Here is a 23,062-nt window from a genome sequence, read left to right on the forward strand (position 1 = left end):
ACACATTTTTATTTATACACAAGATCTCACTTAATTCTCACAATTCTATGAGAGGTGCAATCATTATCTCTATTTCACAGATGTAAAAATGGAGCCAAGAGAGATTTTCCAGTAGCAAGTGGCAGAAACTGGACTTAACTACATATGTACGTGAAGCTAGACCATAGATGTGCAGAAATAGAAGTAGATAGGAATCGATGGGTACATATACATATCTGAACATATGTGGAGACAGATGTGTGGCTCAGCAAATAGATGAGGATGTGCAAACCTTTCCTCCCCAGTCACAACCACTTGTCTGTAACTCAGGACTCAGGATGTGGCTATGTTTGAACTTGAGCTCAGAACACCGAGTTCTGTCTCAGTATATTTATTTCACTGCTCAGCAGTAATTCAAAACCCACTGCCTCTTGTTATCACCCACTTAGTTATCTGGATTCCAGGAAAACCAGTCCCAGCTCTAGAAACTAGCTATAGCACTCAGCATCAGTCTCAGACAATGATATATGTAACTCTGTATTTTGTATAACTGTAACCATGTCTCGTTTTCAAAATAAAAGTGCCCTTGCTAAGATCAATAAAGACCTCTTAGTTGTCCAATCCAATGGTTACATTTCAGTGCTCACCTTCCTGGCCCTCTTGGTGACATTAATGGTGCTGACCACTCTTCCCTTGAATCTCTTCTCCACAGCTCCCTTGACATTGCTCCATTCTGATTTCCTTCTTGCCTATCTGGACATACTCCTTCTCAGCCTCTTCCGGGCTGTTCTTTGGCCACTCTGTAGCAGACACCACTGATTGCTGACCCAGCGGTTTTCTCCCCTTGCTCCTTTCTGATGGAATCCTGACTTTGCTTGGGTATCCTTCCTCCTCTGTGTGGCAGTGCACTTCCCAGGAGTTGGGCCCAGTCGTCTGAGATGAATCCTCATCAGTCTAAACCACTGGTCCTCAAAGTGCGGTGCCAGGACTAGCAGCACCAATCTTACCTGGGAATTCATCAAAAATTCAAATTCTCTGACCTCACTCCAGATCTACTGAACTGAAAGCTCTGGGCATGGAGCCCAGGAACCTGTGTTTCAACAAGCCCTTCAGCTGATCCTAATGCACGTTCAAATTTGAGAGCCACTGGTTCAAGCCAGTTGTGATCAGTGGTCTTGCGTCCCTTCCCTGTGGTAGGATTATACATGCATATGTAAATAATAAAGTGTTTGCTAATGAGAAATGAGACGAAATCTGCTGGGTCTTGGCAAGTTCTCGTTGCTTCTAAAAGTGATACAAGAAAGAGGTGAACCCTCTTCATCTGATGGACACTGCTGTGCTAGGTATGATGCATGGGGCTGCTGCAGCCAGATTTGACCATTGGGAGAGCAGCCTAAAGGCAAGCCAGCTTGTTGAGAATGGCAAAGCATAAAGATGGGAAGGGTCTGTATGGTTGAATTGTGTCCTCTAAAAAGATATGTTGAAGTCCTCACCCTAGCACCTCAGAATGTGACCTTGTTTGGAAATGGTGTCATTGCTGATGTAATTAGTTAAAATAAGGTCACATTGGAGTAGAATGAGCTCTAAATCTAATATGACTGGTGTCTTTATAAGAAGAGGAGGCACACAAAAAGAGGATGGCCATATAATGATGGAGGCAGACACCAGAGTCTCTCTTACAGGTTTTGGAGGGCACATAGCCCTGCTGACAACTTGATTTTGGACTTATAGCTTCCTGAACCGTAAGAAAATACATTTCTATTTTTTAAAACCAGTCGACGTGTGTGACTTTGTTATGGCAGCCCCAGAAAAGCAATACAGAATCCTTCTGACCTAGTCACCAATGCTGCAGTTACCCTACCTTGAGATCACTTGTTGCATGGAATAACAATTTTTCCTTTTTATTTAATCTAGTTGGGTAGGTTTGTTTTTTGTTTTTGTTTTTGTCTTTGTTTTTAGATTGCAATAGCTTCATAACTGACAACAATTAAGTCTTTACATCCTTCAGGGTCTCTCATTGTCCCTCTTTTCTTCTGAGTTCAAACTCCTTTCTGAGGAGATCTCATCCACTCTCACAGCTTCAAATATTACTCAGTGGGCTCCTAACTCTTAAATCTGAACTCCCAACCCACACTGCATTCCTGAGTTACACATCCGGTATCTATTTGACATCCCTTTTTGGAGATCACACTCAACAGGTCAAATTTCAATTCCCCATCAACCTTCTCCTTCGGGCTATACCTTCCCTGTTTTGGGTTTCAACGAATGTCACAACTATTGACTCAGATGCTCAGCTATGACCAGGGTGTCATTCTACCTTTTCTTCCTATTATCTCTAGTGTGTATCTTCTCTTTACCATTCCCATTTTCACTGAAAGAATGTAAGTCTTCATCATTTTTGCCTGGGCTATTATTGTAACTCTAGCCTTGAACAATTCTCCATATTTCTGATGATTTAAGATGCATCTTTTAGAGTTTGATAAAATTCAATGGTGGAGTCATTTGGGTATGCAGTTTTCTTTGTGGATAATTTTTTTTTTTTAATAATTACAGATCCAATTTTTTTAAATAGATATAGGATTTTTCCAATTTCTTTTTGTGTTAATTTTGTAAGTTATATTGTCCTAGGAATTTGTCTATTTCATTTAAATTTTCCAATTTATTGGAATAAAATTTTTTGTTATAACATCTTTGTATTAGTTTCCTAGAACTGCTATAACAAAATCTCACAAACTGGGTGGCTTAACACAACAGAAATTTATTGTTTCACAGTTCTGGGGGGCTAGAGGTTGGAAATTAAGGTGTCTACAGGGTCATGTTCCTTTTGGGATCTGTAGGGAAGAACCCTTTCTTGCCTCTTTCTCGCTTCTGGTCATCAGTCTTTGGTGTTCCTTGGCTTGTAGCTACATTACTCTAATCTCTGTTTCTATTGTCACGTGGCCTTCTCACCTGTGTCTGTGTCTTCTCCCCTTCTTATAAGGACACCAGTCATAACGGAGTAGGGCCCATCCTATTCCAGTAAGGCCTTATCCTAACTTGATCACATCTGCAAAGATCCTATTTCCAAATAAAGTCACGTTATGAGATACTGGGAGTTAGGTTTTCAATGTATCTTTTTTGGGGGACACAATTCAATCTATAATAATCTTATTGTTTGTTATTATCTTATTTTATTTTAATGCATTTATATAAAAATGGTAAAAGCCAAGAAAATCTTGTAAGAAGAATAACAAAATTGGAAGATTTACATTACTGGTTATCAAGACTTTTTACACAATTACAGTAATCAAGGTAGATTAGAATAGGGGAAAGCATAGATAAATATACCAATAAAACAAAACAGAAAGTCGAGAAATAAGCTCAAAAATATATGGATACTTATTTTATAACAAAGATGGCACTACCTAGCAATGGCAACATGATGGTCCTTTGAAACATTGGGTGTCCACAGGGGAAATAAAGAATCTTGACTCGTCCTTCACATTGATCACAAACATCCATTCTAGATGGATGGCAAATCTAAATGTGAAAGGCAGATCAATAAAGCTTTTAAAAGAAAACATAGAATATTTTCATGATCCTATAGTAGTCAATAATTTCTTTCCTAGTTTTTCTCTTCCGATAAATGGCACCACCACTCACACAATTGCTCACGTCAACTTTGATTTATGTATTTTCCCCCTGCCCTACACCTGATCATTCACCATGCTCTGTCTTCCACTTCTAAAATGCACATCGAACCCACCCACATTTTCGTCTTTTCACCACTAAGTTAAAGCCACCATCATCTTCCATCTGCGAAGCCTCCTGTTTTCACTTATTATTTTACTTTCCCGATTAAGATCCCTCATTGAATTCCCATGACATGCCAAAACCTTAGCTGCCTTAAACCCTTTGAACATACTGTCTTTCTATCTGAAATGGTCTTCCCTCAATTCTCCATATGGATGATCCATTCTCTGCTTTTCTCTCTCGGCTCCTCCAAGAATCTTTCCCTGTAGATCTATCTACATTCTTCCCTCATCTCAGTTATTCTTTAACATATCGTACTGTCTTTTCCTTTGTTGACTTACAACAATCTATGATTATCCTCTGTATTTTACTTTTACTCATTAATTAATTCAATAAATATTTATCGTGTCTCTTCTGTGCCAGGCAGTATGTTAGGTGCTAGGGATAAAACTAATCAAATGGACAAGGTCCCTGTCCTGAGGTAGCATACATTCAGTGGAAGATACAGCTATTAATCAAATAATCGTGCGAATGACAATATAACCACAAACTCTAATAAGTGCTTAATGAAAAGCTGTTAGATAAAATACCTAACAATTACCGCTCCCTTTGCTCACTCCTTAAATTCTGGTACTCGCTTGGTTTCTGTCCTCAGTCTCCTCTTCCCCAGATGTCCCAGTTGGGCCGGAGCTGGAATTTATACAGCACACACAAAGAGTAAGGCAAATTTTGGAGAGTAATTCAGCACTACTGACTTAAATAACAATCCAGCAATTCTGCTCCTGAGATCCCAAAGCAGTTCTCACAGCAGCCCTGTCGGTTTCCCAAACAAAGAGAATCACTGTGGCGTTACCTGTGATGGGGTGACTCTGGGCAACCTGGGTGTCCCTCGTCAGGTGGGTGCCCCTCACCACGTGGGTACATTTATATATGCAGTGGTTGCACAACACAGAGTATTAGGCTTCCAGTAGAAGCAACAGATTTTATGTAAATATAAACAGTTCTTAGTGAAAAAAGGTAAGAAACAGAAGTAGAGCCACAGTAAAATGTCCTCTATATAAGCTAAAGATGCATGCACAAAACAAAACAAAATATACCTATTATAGGAATATATAAAATGAAAACACACAAATTAAACAAATAGAATGGCCGCTTAGAGGGACATAGGAAGGGACATAAAGTACAGGCAGGGGGACTATCTGTTTTGGTTTGCCCGTGGGAGGCCTGGTTTATACCTGTGGTCCAGGATAATTTTAAAGTACCTTTTTTCCCTCTCAAAAATATTCTTGCTTGTATGACAAATACAGTTGAATGTGCCAACCTCCGCACATTTAAAAATCCTCATATAAGTTTTGACTCCCTCAAAATTTAAGTCATCTATCAGTATTTATGGGGGATTGGTTCCAGAACCCCCTGCAGATACCAAAATCCCTTATATAAAATGGCATAGATCAATGCATAGTGTATGGTCACTCTAGAACAGAAATAAGAAAAATAAATAAATAAGAGACCTTGCACAGATCATGAAGAGATGACAGAGAATGAGGACTATGGTTATCTCAACCCTCTGCTCTTGAGATTCAAACCAAACTAAAACGACCACAACAAAGTTAATAAACAAAAAAAATCTAGACAAAACAAAAACACCCCCAAATCTGAACAATAGTCACATCTTTGAGTATCTAATTACATGTACTGACATGTAATTTAGTATGGGGACATGGGGACAGGGACTCTAAGTATCTACGTTTGGGTTCCAGGCACACGAAGGCATGGCAGGTGCACTGGAGGGCCGAGCAGGAGACTAGGGGCAGCTGGCAGAGGTCAAATTATAAAAACTTCTGGTCTTCTGGGAGGGAATTCACCACAAAGGGAGACATCCAGTAGATGAGTACATGTGCCAAAAGTGCCTGGTGATCAAAGGAGGACGGTGATCTAGCTGCTGGACTAGGTACATACTGCAGGGCAGCTGGTTTGGAGGGACCCTGGGAACCTAGCGGGTGGCAGGTATGCACCCTGGGAACGAGGGCTCTGAGAGTGGAGCTGCCACCTCACTGAAACAGCGGTATGGTCTGTGACCCCTTCACAGCCAGAGGGGATGGCATGCTCCGCTTCTGACCTCCCGGCAAGGCCGCCACATGCACGCGATTTCTTTAGCCTCCTGAACAGTCTCCCCGCTGTACGAAGCCACCTGGACCTTCTACACTGCTTTTGGAGTGATTTTCCAAGAATGCAATCTGACTATGCCTTTTACATATTCAGCTTTCTTCAATGAGTTCCCATTGCCTTCGATAAAAGGAAAATTCTTTAGCACCTATACAAAACCTTTCAGGATTGGCCCCCTCCAAACTGTATACTTCTCCACACCCTTCTTCTCCCTCTTGGCCCACACACATCAACTTCTGCCTCACTGAACTACCAGCCGCCCTTCAAAAGGGTCTTGCCTCCCCTTCCCTCTAGGTCTTTGCACAACCTGTGCCTCCTGCCTAGACTGCCTGTGCAGGACAGGCTCCACAGTTGGTCTAAAGGCTTGATGGCCTGACTCAGAGTCTACTGGGTACCCAACCCTTGTTCTAGTTCGACGCATGGAATTCAGGAATGTGCACAACCAGGCTATGCTGAAGAGTCTGAATCAGGTTTGGTTTCGTTATGCCTCAGTGTACTACGTATGCACTGCGGCCAAAGTACTCTGAGATGGCCATGTACTTGGCCTAGGCGAGAGGTCTCTGGCAAGAATGCTGTGTAGGTTGTGTGCCAGATGCTCTTCCCTTGCATCTAGATATAGGTATGTGTTTACATGTGCGAAGGAAAGCAGGTACACTGGGAGCTAAGCTTCAGGGCCCTCATTTCCAATGCCCTGGAAAGATGGATGTTGGCTATATTTGCTAGCTTTTTAAAATGTTTACTTTGCACTCATTTCATTTTTCATTCTAAATAAATATTGACTTTGTACTTGGTATCTATTCATAATTTTATTATTTTTCTTAAAGAGGGCCTTTCCAAACTAAACTTCAATACCCACAAAACCTAGAAATACTTCCTTGTCCAGAAGGAGACAGACTTTCAGAAAAATCTAATGTGACCCTCATTTATTCAGTTCTCACCTGCAGCTATGGGTCATTGTCCTGGGGAAGGTTGTTGGTGTCTCTGTCCTGTGTTCTGAGTTCCTTCCTACTCTGTAAATAAGGAACCTTTGTTTGATTTATCCAAGTAGGATCTGCACCTGGTCTTTCTCTCAGCCCAAGTCTAACATGGACACACAGTTGTCACCTACTTCTTCAACTGGCTAACTCCTACTCATCTTTCAGAATTCAGCTCGGGAGTCGCTGTCTCTTGGAAGCCTTCCTGGATGCTCTCAGTCCAGGCTTGGTACCCACACATAGCAGACCTTCAATAACTGTTGGTTGAATGAATGAATAAAGCTAGGCCATCAAATTAGTCCCCTCTGCTCCTAGAAAAAATACATCTTTTTTGGTTGGTTCCAGTAGAATCCTGAGTTCTATTTGAAACAAGCCCCTACTGCTGAGATTCCTGGGTTATTCCGCCCACAGAATCCCACATCTCCCACGCCTGATGCCTTCAGACAAAGGTGGGTCCTTTTGTTATTCTCTTGCTTGACCTAATTCATTCCAGTTCCTGCCCTTTGTATGCCGCCCACCATGGTAAGAGCCTTTGCTGACAATCCTTTGGTTCTCACAACATTTCCATAAGGTAGCTGTCTTAGGCTTTCCATAACAAAGTACCACAGACTCTGGGTGTCCTAAACGACAGAAATGTATTTTCTCACAGTTCTGGAGGCTGGAAGTCCATGATTTCGATGTTGACAGGGTCGAGTTCCTCTGAAGCCTCTCTCTTTGGCCTGCAGATGGCCATCTTCTCCTCCCTGTGCTTTCGCATGTTGTTCCCTCTATGCATGTCTGTGTCCCAGTCACCTCTCCTTATACGGACACCAGACATATTGGATTAGGGCCCATCTATATGGCCTCGCTTTACTGTAATGACGTCTTTAAAAGCCCTATCTCCAAATACAGCCATATTCTGTGGTAGTGGGGGATTAATACTTGAACATACAAAGTTTGGGAGACACAATTCAACCCACAACAGAGTTATCCTCATTTTGTATATAAGGAAACTGATAAATTACTTGCTGTCTTAGTCTGTTTGGGCTGCTATAACAAAACTACCGTAGACAAGATGACCTAATAAACATTTATTCCTCACTCTTCTGGAGGCTGGGAAATCTAAAACCAAAGTGCTTGGTGAGGGCCCCACTTCCTGGCTTGTAGACAGCTGCCTTCTCTCTGTATCCTCACGTGGCCACGAGAGAGATCATATCTCTTCTTTTAAGGGCACTAATCCCACTCCTGAGGGCTCCACCCTCATGATCTAGTTACCTCCCAAAGGACCCACCTCCTAATACCATCACATTAGGAATTCAGCTTCAACACTTGAATCTGGGGAGGACACAGACATTCAGTCTATAGCACTTGCCCGTGGTCACTCAGGCAGCAGGTTGAGGAGCTAGGTCTTCTGAATCCAAATCCTACTGCTTTCTGCTACATTCTACAGTCTCCAGGGTCACAGACCCTCTCTCCTGGTCTTCTCTAAGAAGTCTATGTCCCCACTGTCATCTTCCTGCCATCTCATTTCCTGCAAAGTGATATATCTCTACATGTCATGTGAACACTGGTGACCATGACCACACAATTGGAGGCCATGGGATTAGGAGTTTGTAAAACAGCTGCAGTGGTAGGTGAGGGGTTGTGGGGGGTCGGGCTTCAGTATAAAGAGGAGGTCAAGGGTACACACACACTCTAGAGCCAAACCACCCAAGCTCAAATCCAGGTTCACTCGTTCTCTAGCTATGTGGTCTTGGCCAAGTTATTCAACTCCCCAGTACTTCAGTTTTCCTGTCTGCAAAACTGCAATAATAACAGTACTAAAGTCATTGTTACTGAGATGATGAAATCAATCAATATGTGAACAGTGGCCAGCTCTTAGTAGGCCCTGCATGAGTGACAACAATAATTATTATTACTACCACTTTTTAGGGGTGGGGTTTCCTCAGTCTCATGTTCTCACTGCTCAGTTGAGTTAAACTGCTCTGAGGCAGGAGTGGCGCTGAATTCCTGCTGGGGGCTCATGAGGGTAAAACAAGCAAAGCTACAGCCATGCCACCCTGAACAAGCCCGATCCCGTCTGATCTCGGAAGCTAAGCAGGGTCGGGTCTGGTTAGTACTTGGATGGGAGACCACCTAAGAAAACCAAGTGCTGTAGGCGTGAAAAATAAAAAAAAAATAAGGGATTGTAAACTGACAAGGTCCTTGCAATCTGTGAGGTCAATCACGGGTTACCTTGCCTTGAAAAAAGAAAAAAAAAACAGGCAAAGAAGGATGCGTGTTTGGAATATGCCCCTATCTCAGTGGCAATGATGCCTGCCTTTACCTCTGGGCTGTGAAGTTCAAGGAGAAACAAAATCCTTGGGATTTCAGGATAGCGGTGCCCTGGAAAGACCTCAGTGGCCACCCCTCTGCCTCCACGAGGTCCTTTTGTATATCCTCGGCTAGTCTGAGGCCTGAAGAGCTGGGTGACAGCGTGTGGCTGCCAAGAAGTTTTATGGTGCTTCATGCTAGTTCTGGCTTCTATTTCGGGACCCACAAAGGTCAAAGTCAGTCCCTGTCTGCAGGAATGGCGAAATGTGTGCCGGGAGCAGCTGGGTTCCCCAGCCTCCTGGGTCCTACTAACCAGGAAGCACGAACCTCGAACCTATCAAGCACAGGAGTTGACATAAACATCGGCAGTGAGCCCCGCGGGACCTCTCCGTACAGAATCCCCAATGAGCCCCAAATGGAGAAAAATACAACTTCTCGCAGCTCATTCTACAGCTCGCCTACTTCCCCCTTCTCCTATTCCCTCAACCAATGAAGTAGCTTGATTAAAAATTAAATACAGTAGCAATTTAAAACTGTCCTGCAGTGGAGGCCCCCATGGGCTGAACCTTCCTGCCTGCTCAGGCTGCTGTTGATTCTGGCAGTGCTGAGCTCCTCACCAGGCCCTGATGCTGGCACAACAACTTGCCCATAAAACACCCTGTAAATAAAGTTCTAGGGGCCTCCGTCCCGGACCGTCTCCCATTGCGCTGGAGCCCAGAGCACTCAGTGCTTGCTTTTGCTTTAGCCCATTTCTCAGGGGCCCTGTAGATTTAAAGTGGCCCCAGCCCGTCTACCCAACCCCCAGGTGGCAAGATTTCAGGGCGTTGATAGAGATCCTACCCAGGCACTCTGCAGAGGGGAGCCAAGGTAGATGGCAAAGGACTCTAGATTTGGGATCATAAGCCTTGGGTTTCAATCCCTGACTTGCCACTTCCTAGCCATGACTTCGAAAGTCAGCAGTCCTCAAAGTCTGGGCCCTGAGCAGCAGCATCCACATTACCTAGGAATTTGTGGATATGCTAGTTATCAGGCCCCATCACAGACCTGCAGAATCAGAAACTCAAGCAGAAGACCAGCAGTCTGTGTTTTACCAAGTCCCGTAGGTGATCCTGGTGCACGCTAAAACTCCAACCACTGTCTGAAGTCAATTCCCTTGTCAGAGACTCACTGTCCTCATCTAGAAAATGGAGAGAAAACATCTGTTTTGCAGAGTGGTTGTATTAAATGAAATTACAGTATGTGCAAGTGCCTGGCACCACACCTTGTTCCACAGAAGGTGACCCACAAGTGCTGCTGCACTGAAGGGCTGAGGATCCAGGTAGACACGGCACGTGAGCCCTCACTCGCACTTCATGGAGGCGGGTGCCTCTCATTTGGCCCCAGCTGCAAGGGGTTCTGAAACCAGACTGCATCTCACAAAGCACCAGAGAGGCGGTAAAAAAACAAGCATATCCCACAGGGAATGGAAATACGGATCTTCCATTCTGGAGGCAGGCTCAGGCCTTCAGTCTTCACCTTTTGCCTCTGGACATGACTGTGTGCGAATAATACTAGGAGATAAGAATCCATTCTTCTCCAACATTCTCCATACCTCTTGAGCGGGAGTGTTCCCAACTCCTAAAAACAATCACGAAAGTAGCTACTATGTATTTTCTAGCTCATGTCAGGCAGCCGCTGCAGCGATGTATATTATGTAGTACGTGTATCATCTATTTTCTTTTCACCATAGCAATAACAGCAGCGCTGTTTGTGTTCATCTTTGCTTTCATTAGTGAGAAAAACTGAGGCTGAGAAGGTCAAGTAACTTTCCCAGGGGCACACGGGAAGGAGCAGGTTCAGAGTGTGAACCTAGTTCTCTCTAGTTCCAATGCTCTTTCCACAGTATTATCCAGCTGTTAAGGTTTCCCCTCTATCTACCACTTGTTCATTCACCCAGTTAACATATTTTTTTGAGCACCTATTATGTGTCAAGCAGTGTACTGAGCATTGTAGCTAAACTGAATTCTGTCTGGTTCTATATAAGCTGGATCTTATCTTTGCTATCAGGGAAAAAGAGACAAGTTGATCAAAATGTGATTATTTGGGGCGTTGAGTCAAGTACAGAAACGTGAAAAATCTAAAAAAAAAAAAAAGTTGTTTCAGGTCCTTAATTCTCTCGTTTGTTATTCCTACACATCTCTCCGCCAGGCTGGGAAAAAGACCAGAATATCTATATACGGGGAACCATGCGAAGGTCTTCAAGGGCTGAGAGGGTATTGTATAGGGCACACGCGTAGTGTGTGGAGGTACGTGAGATATAACTTTTTATCTAAATATCCCTCAACTAATGAGTGTTCCCAGTCCCTTTCCTTCTCTAGTCCTGCGCACTCACACGCACACACACAAAATAAGGAAGAAAGAGAAAATAAAAAGGGAAGAACAAAAGTCTATCCTGACTAGACAATAGAATGGACTAGAATTCCAACAATGACACTCTCTATTGGCCTGGAATCATTGGTCCTTTGGTGCTGGGGACACGTGACTGCTGTCAGCTGCTAATCCAAGTTTTACATTCCCTTTCCTCTGGCACCACCCACTAAGGGCTGCAGTTGGCCTTCAAGAGACTCTAACGTCTTCCCAGTCACAAGGGGTAAAAATAAGGGCATCAAGACAGGACAAAATGGCAGATTTGTCCCCTTTGATGCAACAAAGAGCTGCAGAATGGGCCTTGTTAAAGAAAACTTTGAATGTGTCATTGTTATGGAAGCAAGCTGGCTGAGCCACGGGGCTATTTTATGAGCTTTTGGAGTTGGCCTAAGTGGGGGGTATTGTGAGCCCCAGATGAGTTTCTATTTCACACACCTGCTTTCTGCTGGGGCTGGCTTCCCTCTATGCCTGATGAGCCCAGGAGAGGAGAAACTAATGAGCCCTCCAGTAATTGACAGTCCACCATCCCTAGGCTGCCTGGCTCCCAAATTTTGGAGACAAGTTTGCTCAAGATCTCAGTGATGAGTAAAAAAGCCTCCTTTCCTTCCTACATGACAGCAATAAACTTTCCCTAAGCCCCTAAATTATAAATTCAAAGGGAGCTGGATTGAGCCCCAGGCCACCATGACTGTGCCTAAGAAAGGCATTTAAGGAGAAAGGCTCAGTGAAGGGTATTAATAGAGGAACCTCTCCCTGGAGGTTCCTGAAATTAGAACCTGACATTAGAAAAAGCCCTTGGCCTTAAGCCTCTTGAAAATGTCTAATGCTATAAGCCGCAGATCCTGGACACTGTGCAAGCTTAGAATGGACAGAGGACTGGGGTTGGTTGTTTGCGACACTCATTGTAATGACTTTGGCTCTGTGCCTGGAGCATTAAATCCATTCATTTATTAAATAGCCACTTACGAAGCACTTACTCTATGACACCTAATATATGTGCCTAAAATTGTCTATGTCATCAGGCTCTGACGGGACAACTCCCTAAACTCTCTCTGGGAAGAGGGACTTGGGCACTTTGAGTAACCCCACTCTCGCTCTCCCGTTCTGTGGGTTTATGCTTCTCCCTCTCCAGAGCTCCCTAGGAAACTGGTGAGATTTGAATTGTTTGTAGTGTAGTTAGTGTTGCGTTGCGCCAATGTTAATGTACTGTCTTTGATAACTAGGCTGTGGGTATGTAAAATGTTAACGTTAGGAGAGAGCTGGGTGAGTGATATGTGGGAATTCTCTGTACTGTTTTTCTCGACTTTTCTGTAAGTCTAAAATTAGTTCAAAAAAAGAAGGAAGTCTCACTAGGAGTTTCAATGACCCCCGACTGCTTCTTTTCCATCTTTCGGTTTCCGTCATTCTCAATGTCCTTCTATAATACTTCTAATGTCTCCTTGCCCCTCCTCTCTGTCCTCTTCCCTTTCTCAGTGTCTGTCTCCTTCCCACGAAAATCTGCTCTCCTCCCAAGTTTCTCCTCCCCATAGTGATTTGGTATTTATAATCAGTCACCAAATTCTGTTCATTAAACTTCTTTTATATCCATAAGCTCTTCCCTCTCCCCAGCACTACTTCTGAGATTTCTGGGTTGCACCATCATTACCCCACCGCAGTCGTCTGGGTTGCCCTCAAGCCACCTCACCAGACATCCATCTCCAGCTGGTTCATTTTCCACATGCAGCAACCGTCAGGTCTGGCCCCAGGTTAATGCCATCGCTGTGTCTGCATCACCTCCTGATAAAAGCCCAACCCGTCTTCGTCATGCTCTGGTGCCTGTTTCTTCAGTGTCAACTCCCCGCCAGTGGCATAACTAGTTTAACTGAGTCCCACAGCACAGTCTAAGAGGGGCTTCTTCACATAACAGAAGGAACAGTGCTTCTTTCTGCTAAAGGTAGTGAAGGTGGGTGTTTTCATGGAAAGTTGAGGTTCCTGGGCTGGGTGTGGAGCAGAGAGTAGGGGAGAGCAGAGGGAGAAAAGAGAGGTTTCCATTTCAGTGTCAGCAGAGGAGCCTATGGAAGAAAGAAGAGAGGCATCTCAAGCCTTCTCAGTACCTGGTCTTTATGGGCTTAGTGTTGGCTACGCAGAGACAACAAGAGGTCCCGGAGTAGTTTGTGTCTTCCTGCAGGGTGGGAAAATGGACTGGGGTCCACACACAGACTGTGGTTCCATCCTGCCACACCTGTACCTTGTTCGTTTCAGCCTCCAGCTTCCAGCAATGCCACCTTTTCACCAGTCATTGGGATGAGCTCAATCAACCCTTTAGAAGCCCACAGACCCTGGGCAATGCTGCAGTCATATATTTGTAGTTTTATAAACGACTTACCCACTCCTCAGTATATTATGTTTCAACAGTACCAAACACATCACAATGTTCTAGCCTTTGGGGGCAAGGGAGATAGAGCATGTATAAGTTTGTATCCATCAACCGTTGGTTAAGGAGTATACCTGCAGTGGGGTAGGAGTCAGGTTATACTTTCTCACCTCCAGCAAAGCAGATTCCAGCAGCTTGAAGGCAGTCCTCCTAAAAAGACACACAGGGGTTGGCTTTTGGGAGTGACCACACACCAGGAGGCTGTGAACACAAAAACGGCAAAGGAATCTGAGAGGATACTGGCGAAGCAGGACGGCATCTGCTACAAAAGGGGTTTGTTGCAATTTTAGATGGGGGGGCGGCGGGCAGGGAAGGCCTCTCTGAGAAAATGACATTTGAATAACAACCTGCAGGAAGTGGGAGCAAGCTATGGAGATATCCCTAATGTACATTGCGGTGCCTGGCACATAGCAGATGCTCCATATTGTGTGCGGAATAGATGAAGGAAGGAATGAATGAATGATGGATGAACGAATAATGAATGATGCCCTTTCTGCCTTTTCACCTGCATGGGAAGGATTCCGGGCTCCTGGTCTTTACCCAGAGGTCCAGGTCTGACGTTGCAGAGGGCGGCTCATGCAATCAGCAGGTCTAGGTACAGGGCCTCTTTCAGCTTCTCTCCTGCTGACCACCCAGAGCCAGAAAAAAGAATTAGCATCCTTGTGAAGTAAACACTCCAAGTCTTGGAGAGTTGCAAACTCGCTGGGTGCATGTGGGCTGCCTCCGGAGCAACAAATGAGCCTGGGCAGATGGCGCGGAGATAAATGGCGCCATCTTTTTACTGTAGCAGTACAGCCGTAATTTTGCAGAGACATTTATTAGGTGGCGTCTCCCTTCTGCAGGATTGTGCTGTAGCTGGTGCACAGAGCCGCTGCCAGCAAGGTGGAATGTGAACCCTAGTGCTGATGGTATAATGGGTACCCACGTGTCTCTCATTCCTTTCTTACCATTCCCGCTTCTGACAATTTATAGGTTAGTTTGATGCTTGAAAAGCTCTATCTCTCTAGTAATATGTATTCTTTGTAAGTATTTCCTGCTGTGGCATATCCTAAGAGAACTCCATCAAATAATTATCTTCCTCTTTATTTATTCTCCTTCTTTTCACTTGATCTGCATCACCATAAAATATTCCATGGTCTCCTCTGAGTAGCAAGGCTTCTCTGTGATTGTAAAGTGTATTTATGTACAGTATTATATCCACACCAGGTAGCTCTTCATCTCAGCACTTGCTGGATTAACAGGGCTCTGAGTCTGCAGTGTGTTCCTACCACCTTCTGTTGCGACAGGGAGAGCTGGGGTCATTGAGGCCATTGGCTCGGCCCAAGGCGCCAGTGGCATGGAGAGGCCAGCTTGGGAGCCTATGTCTAGAAGTACCTCAACACTCCCTGACCATGACCTTTTTGCCTGAAATCTCCAGTGCCCCCCTTTGCCGTGAGGAGTCTTGTCCAACTTTGTCAAACTCTTCCCACTTATCAGAATCTGGAGGAAGCGAGGGCTCACTAGGAGGCCGCAGCACCTGAGTGTCTGGGCCCACGGCTGGGACTCAGCCACCTGCTTTCTTTGGAACCTCCAGGCCTTTCTTGTGCATGTCGCTTCTTCAATTTGACTGAAAGCTCCCTGTGGGCAGACACAACATCTTTTACCTTCCTTGGTTTTCCTAAAGCCTTTAGCACAGAGCTAAGGAGCAACTCACAATTAACAGTAAGTCCTTATGGCTTTGAGTCCCTTTCTAGGAAGCGTGCTCTCATAAGGCCCTTCCTTCCATGACCCTTATGCTCTCATTACCTTGCTTACTTAATAAATGGCTTTACAATTTTGTAAGAATCTCTCCAACTAGATGACAAGCTCCTGCAGCATCTTATACTCTCAGAACCAGACACCTCCCGAGGGGTCCCACCGTGCCCCTCATATCCAGTGTATGAACACGAATCCTGGATTTTCTTTTGCTCTTGATTTATCTTCCCACTGTCCAGTTTACACAACCTAGAGGAAGAAGAAGCAAAGTGTTCTAGAGCGAGTGCATACTTAGAGTGCATCTTGACACCCGGGCTCTAGGCAGTTTCAACACTACCCTTCAGAGACTCAGAGACTCACAGACTTTTCTGGCCTTCATTTTTCTCATCTATAAAATACGGAAATACTTTTAAGATTACAATAGCCAAAGATCTAATGGTCATTCGGTCTAATCCCTCTGCCTCCAGATGTGTATCTGTCTACTCTAGAAAGGCTGACAGAGGTGGAAATTCAACCACCTTACCTGTGCCCTTGACCCAGGGTTTAACCAACCTGGTGTTCAGAATGCCTTCCTTTGGCCTCCACAGTTTGCTTGCATTTTAAGCAGAATCTCCATGTTTTCTCAATTGCTTATCAGAGGGAGGGTAGGTATTTCTCATTTCACCATTTGGAGCTGAGTGGGGGAGGTTGGAGTGACGGTGAGGGCAGGGTGTGGCACTTCCTTGGGAACTAGTTCTCCATCTAAGTCAGTGTCAGGATCACCTGTGCAACTTTAAACACCTACTTGGGCTGGGAACACACCTTGGATCTGCTGGATAGAAGTATCTGGGCTTTGGGTCTCTCTGTGGTTTATAAAAGCTCCCCAGTCGAGTCTGAAGTTCCATCAGGGTTAGAGAGGGTCTGCGGGGGCCCTGTGGCTCTTTCCCCAACCCCCATCCCAGTAGGCAGGTCTTGAAAATCCTCTTGGGTCTCAGATTCTCCTATCACCAGGCTGTGGAACAGACTTATAGATGAGGCAGCTGAGTATCCACTTCAGGACCATGGCCATGGCTGAGTACCACAGCCTTGTGACAAGCCCAGGGCAGCAGTGACAAACATGCACCAAGAGTGGGGCTGAATGTGAGGCTGGCGCCTTGCCTCTCTAGCAGACCTTGGTGATCTTATATCCTGTCAGCACCACCTGGAGGAAGTATCATCCACATTGACAACCAAGCAGATTAGATTGACATGGGAGCTGATGGGCTTCCTTTTGTGGTCACTGCGGGGTTTACTCTTCTAAAATCCATCTCATCCCAGCTCCTGACTGTGTGCAGGCTCCCTGCTAAGATCAGACAGGATTCCTGACCCCATGAAGCTTAATACCAAAGCAAGGCCTCATCCTCCAGCCCCCCACCAGCCTTAGACCCTGCTCTATGCACAGAACTTCCCAGTGCCTGGGCGCATGAGGCCTCGCTCTTATACACCCTCCTGCTGGGACTCCAGATCCCAGATGAGGCTGAATCGACCTTAGTCCATAGCAGGAAATGTGCTTTGTCCTGAGCTCTTTGGGAAGGAGCCATATGACCACACATGGTCACTCCTTAGGGTCTCACATCTTGGGCCAGACCCCTCTTCTATCCCTTCCTCTGCCTCCTACGTGGTCTCAATAAACTTTGAGATTCTTTGGTCCATATTTGGCTTTACCAGTACTCAGGCCTGAGCTTCTTCTGTAGTCTTCTTGACATACGGGAAGATTACTTATTTCAAATACCCACTCTCATGTCTCAGCCTGCTCCACTCACCCCTCTCTCAGTGCAGGAGAGTTTAGCACAGGGAGCACCTAATGAGGTTTCCCATCTCTTTCTGGAAAGGGCATTTCTGAGCTCCCCAAACCATAGCCTGGGGCATCACTGCGGGACGGGGCTGGCGGATGACTGGTGCTCTGGGAGGGCCACAGCCTCAGAGTGTTCTCTCCTCTCCCCACTGGATTGACCCATTCCAGAAGACTCTCTTCTACATAGCTGACCATTCTCCATCTTGGCCAGGCCTGGAGGTGAGCAAGGCCTGCCACAAGCTCCAAAAAGAGGGGAAGGGAAGAAATGCCTTTGCCCCGGTTCTTCTCCTTGTTTTGGTGTGCTCTTCTCACCCAGGAAACCTTCCAGACACCACGGAAAGTTCAGCAGCAGCTGTTCGGCATTTACATTTTACACAGTGCAAGGTTATTTGACTGCCACAATTTGATCTTCTCTAGTTAATAACCTTGACTTATGGAATATGGCAGCAATGACTCAGTTCCTTTTCCTGCCAAGCATTCCTGCTGCTGGGAGTGGTAGGTGAACACGGACTCCTCTCTCCAAGACCCTCTGTCTTCTTGTCCCACCGGGAAGGGAACCCTGCAGGACTGGGGAAGTCCAACAGGCTACGCCTATGCCCAGGTCTTCCCCCAGCTTCTCCCTCACTTCCTCTTTGCGGAAAAAGGCCCTTGGCTCTGGTCCCTTTTTCCCGACACCACCAGTTGCCTGCCTCTCTTCGTCCTCCTCAGTCCAGAGCCCTCTCCTCTCCTCTCCAGGAGTCCTTCCTGGCAAGGGTTAACTGTGTGTATAAAATTGATTGCGATTTTAGTAATTCGGTATAATCACAGTCTACCAGCAGGTTGCTTTTCCAGCAGGAGGGTTTGGAATTATTTTCTGGAGTTTGCAATATAGAACTTAAATTAAGCCTCAGAAGTCAGGGGAGCTCCGCAGCATCCCTAATGTGGTGCTAAATTCTCAGCAGCACAGTCTCTGTATTAAAGCCTTTGCTGGCAATTAGGTTCATTAACTATCACAATACCTTATTTATTACTCGTCGTGCCATATGGTTTCCCAGCTAAAGGATGGCGCCCGTTCTCCTACAGACCATTTGGCATCATAAAAATGTTAACAAATAATATTATGGCTCTCGGGGGCACGAGGCCTCGCTGGGTTCTGGGTCTGAGCGGTGGGAGAGAATATGAAAACATTTTTCTTCTATGGTGAAATAAAAAATTCCTCAAGACAGAAGTATTCAAAGAATATAGCACTTGCATAACATAAATGGGACTTTTATTTACTCTCATAATGGTTATGTCAATATTTGCATCAGCTAGGACTTTCACTCATCTTCCTCTCCGCTCTCTTTTAGGGTTCTTTTCACTTCCATCTTTCCTCCTCTCCCCTCTTACTCCACTACTTCCATAGTAGGAGGCCAACCACAGCCGGCACCACCCCAAGGCCTGGGGTGGGGGGGAGGGGGTAGCTGTGGGGTGAGGGCTGCCCATAAGATCCTCCCATGATTCACCTGCTCTGGGGTCCACTGCAGCTCCCACCTGGGTGTGCTGCCTGCTCTGCTCGAACCCTGCCTCAGGGCTTCATCTTCCAGTTCTATCTTCAGCTAATGTTTTCAGCAGAAATTGGAAAGCCATGCATATGCCATGGTCGCCCTGTGATGAGCAGACATTCTGCTGCCCAGGCCTTGCCAGTCCTCTCTCACCACGGAGAGTGGGCATGCAGGTGCCCAGAGCAGGAAGTGAAGAGACACATCTCAAAGGGCCTGTCAGAGAAAGTCATCTTGAGAGGAATAACCATCCCTCTGTTTCTTATCCCCTAGATGTGGAATATCTCTGGGGGATACAAACAAAAATTAAATAGAGAAGGAGCTCTCTGCCAATTCCTCAGTAGGCAATGAGCAGGTCATCCAGCTGTGAGGGGCTCCCCTCACGTCCACGCTATGGCCTTCATCTGAATGGAGGGTTGGCCTGGGCAGTATCCAGTGCAGGTTCCAGGGAGGACTTTCTGATTTACCTCTTCCCAAATGACTCCTTAGACCTGATGGGGACACTCCTTGGGAAGTAATATAATGTAGTGGTTAAATGACAAACACTGGAGCTAGACACCCTAGTTTTGAACTAGCATTGCCATCTTCTAGCTGCATAAACTTTTTATGGTTCAGTGTCTTCGTCTGTAAAATAGGGATCATAATAGTACCAATTCTTTAGGGTTGTTCCAAGGACTAAATGAGTTAGCCTCTCGAAGGGCCTAGGATAGTAGCCGGCACAAAGTGGGTGCTACACGGGGGATAGCTGTGGTTAGGAATGGTTCTGTTAACCTATACCTTTTCTTTGCTCTCTTTCCTTTGATGCTTTGAGGCATTTGGAGGGTGGACCATTCCCAACTCCACAACTCCACAGCATCAGCCCCAATCCTGATTCGGACCCTGAGATCAAGCCATGTGGTTAGGGGCAGCACCAGGATGACCTCTGCCCCAACTCACCTACCATTTCCTCTGCTGCAATGACACACTGTCATCTGGGGATCACAAGCAATGAACCTCCCTGCACATAAGCCCTCATCACCAACAACCACGGTGGGCTGAGGCTGATGGAGACCTGATTGAAATCATTGACCAAGGATGTCAGGCCAGACTTTAGAAATGACCAGAGAAGGGGGTAGCGCGACCATGGTCATACAGCCAGAAAAGGGCAGAAGCAAGATCCTAGTCTAAGTTCCCACTCCCCAGATCCTACTCAGCAGATCAGAGAGGAAGGGAACAGAATGCAGCAGTGGAAAACTCGAAATTAAACAAATTCCAACGTGTCAATTACATGCAAAGCACAGAAAGCATTAAGCCCATGGGATGAGGCTCTGGGATGAGCTGACTTAGGCATGGCAGCACCAGGAGAGCTGCCCCTCATATCCAAACTGCTAAGCCTTGGGGTCCCTAGAAAGAAACAGGCTAATCCAGGGGAGGACAGTGTCAAAGGAAGCCCGTTCCCATTCCTATGAGCCCACTTCACAGTTCGCAGTGTTGGTGACTGCCTGTCTCACCCAGCTGGTTTCTCAGTGTCTTCATCTGTAAAATGGGAATCATAATTGTACCCATCCTGTAAGGTTGCCCCTGTCTAATGGAATCTCTTCCTCTGTCCAAAGGCACCTGGCTTCCCTTCCTACTTGTTTGCAGTGACTAGTTTGTTTCCCCTTTGCTTCTCCAAGAGGCGACTGCCTTGGGGAGACTCTTCCAGGATGGAAGGTGCAGGGCCTGGGGTTATGCAGTGACAATGTGCAAAGGCACAGGTGTGCACACGCATGTGTGTGTGGGTGTGTGCGTTCCTACGCAAGGATATAAGCAAATACTGTGTCTAAGTATTTGTACAGCCCAGTGATAATTCTCCCAGGACATGTCATCAGATTTTCAGAGCTCACTTTTCACTTTCTGAGTCTACTACTCTGGGCCAGAGTTTTGGGGCACGTTTCCCAGTACTTCTCTACCTCATTTCCCCACTTTGTAAAGGCGAAAACAATGAAAGGACACATTTCAGAGCACTGCTGCAATGAATAAACAATATATGTAAAAAGCTTAAATCATTATCCTGTAATGTGCACTCAATACGTGCTAGCTATCACTCTAATCATTAATATTATGTATGATCATCTACCATGGGTCAGGTTCTATTATCTACCCACGTTATATATTTTTTCCTATGTATTATCTCATTTAGTCACCACAACCACCAGTAGGGAGAATAGTTTCTTCCTCTTTATAGAAAGCGAAATTAAGGCTCACGGAAGAGACAGCTAGCTAATGGAAGCACAGGCATTCAGGCCTGTATCCTTGACCCTGTCTGGTGGTCATTCTAACACAAGATGTTGCCTTTCCTCTGCTCCCCGAAAAGAGAGGCATGGGGCACGCAAGGCTCCACTTCCCCTGGGAAGAGAATGAGGGCTGAGGCAGCACCCCGGCCTGCCCTACTCCTGAAGGTTATGCTGTCCTGTGTTGTCGCCCCTGCCCAGCTCCCTGGGCAAGTCTGGGAAGGGGAGGGTCAGGCCAGTCACCTGGGATAGGTCTCTCCAGGACCGTGCCCTCCAGCAGAGCCTAGGAGTGGGAAGGGCAGAACAATCAGGGATAAATTTACCAAAAGCTGTGACTTGTAAAAAAGAGAAATGAGTAGGAGATTATTAGAAGATTGTTTTCAGGAACATTAGATAGAGACCAGAGAGAGGTGGGTAATTTTAATCCCATGCAGCTGCTGGAAATTAATTTAATTATGCCGGTGCTGGCTCTTCTCCCTTCCAACCTATTTCATCCTAGGCCTGACGGAATGAGGAGCCTAAAGAGACCGCCCAACCCCTTCAGGCAGCTTTGGGTACTGCAGCCCTAGGTGGACTTAGCTGATGAATAAACTGGCATTTTTTTCAATCTAGATTCTTTCCTCTTTTTAAAAAATTATTATGAAAAGATTTATTCATTTATTTTAATTAGTTTCAAGTATACATAACATTGGTTAGACATTTATATAGTTTATAAAATGATTCCCCTAATTGGTCCTTCTCTCCTCTGGTTTTGCACTTAGTGAATACATTAATGCTAACTGCATTCCCTCTGCCATGCTCCCCAACCCCTTGACCATCTATCAGCTACTAATTTGTACTTCTTCAACCCTTCACTCCGCTCTGACTCTTTTCTTGAGAGGGTACTGAAGTGAGATAACAAGAACTTCGCAGGAGCAGAGTGAACTATACGAATGGAGTTAAGAGGCTGTAACCCATCTCCTGCTACTCCGAAGGACCAGAGATACCTACCGGACCCTTTGCTTCTCAAGTCTGTGCCAAGCATCTGAGTTCCATCCCAGCTCACTCACTCAGTGCAGGCACACACTCAGGCACAGGACCCGGACCAGCATCTGACACCGGAATCAGGGACGCCCTGTGGGGGAAGGGAACACAAAAGCTCAAACCGGTGCTCAGACACAAGACTGAGGGGCACACTTGAGGACAGACACACTCACTCGTATTCAGATGCTGACATCACCTACTCTGGTACATGCATTAGAAGCCAGCAAAAGCCTGATTTTAACGAAGGGCTCTAGACCCTGACTTCATGTTAGAATAACTTGAGGAGCTTTAAAAAAAATACTGACGCCGAGGTCCCACCGTCGGAGATTTTTGACTTAACTGGCCTGTGGTGGGGCCCAGACAAGAGTATTTTCAATGCTCCCAGGTTATGCTAACCTGCAAAGCAAAGGTGGAAACCACGGAATTTTGAGATGAACCCCTGGTCCCACTCAGGCCACGCGTCCTGTTCAGTTCTGCCTTGTGACCACTAGAGGTCAGCACGGCTTGGAGGAAGTGGCAGCGGGGGGCCCAGCAGGGCCCGCACGGCCCGCCAGCCTCTTGCTGCTGTGGCCTCAGGCGGCTGGATGATGGTCAGGCGCCGACTGCGCCCCGGGCTGAGAGCCGACACCGCGAGGGGGCGGAGGCGGCCTGCTGGCAGGATTAGGGCCTGTGGGCCACAGAAAGTCAACTTATGAGATTTTTTTTTTTAAAAAAGTATCTCCCATTAAAACCTCACAATACAGGCCTGTCGCAGGGAG

General features: G+C 45.9%; 1 pseudogene; it reads left to right on the top strand.

Moving 5' to 3' along the window:
• Positions 1–8,872: 8,872 nt before the first annotated feature.
• Positions 8,873–8,991, top strand: LOC120622266 (uncharacterized; annotated as a pseudogene).
• Positions 8,992–23,062: the final 14,071 nt, after the last annotated feature.

The sequence above is a fragment of the Pteropus medius genome, unplaced genomic scaffold (assembly GCF_902729225.1).
Source record: "Pteropus medius unplaced genomic scaffold, Ma_sr-lr_union100, whole genome shotgun sequence".
Classification (NCBI taxonomy): Eukaryota; Metazoa; Chordata; class Mammalia; order Chiroptera; family Pteropodidae; genus Pteropus; species Pteropus medius.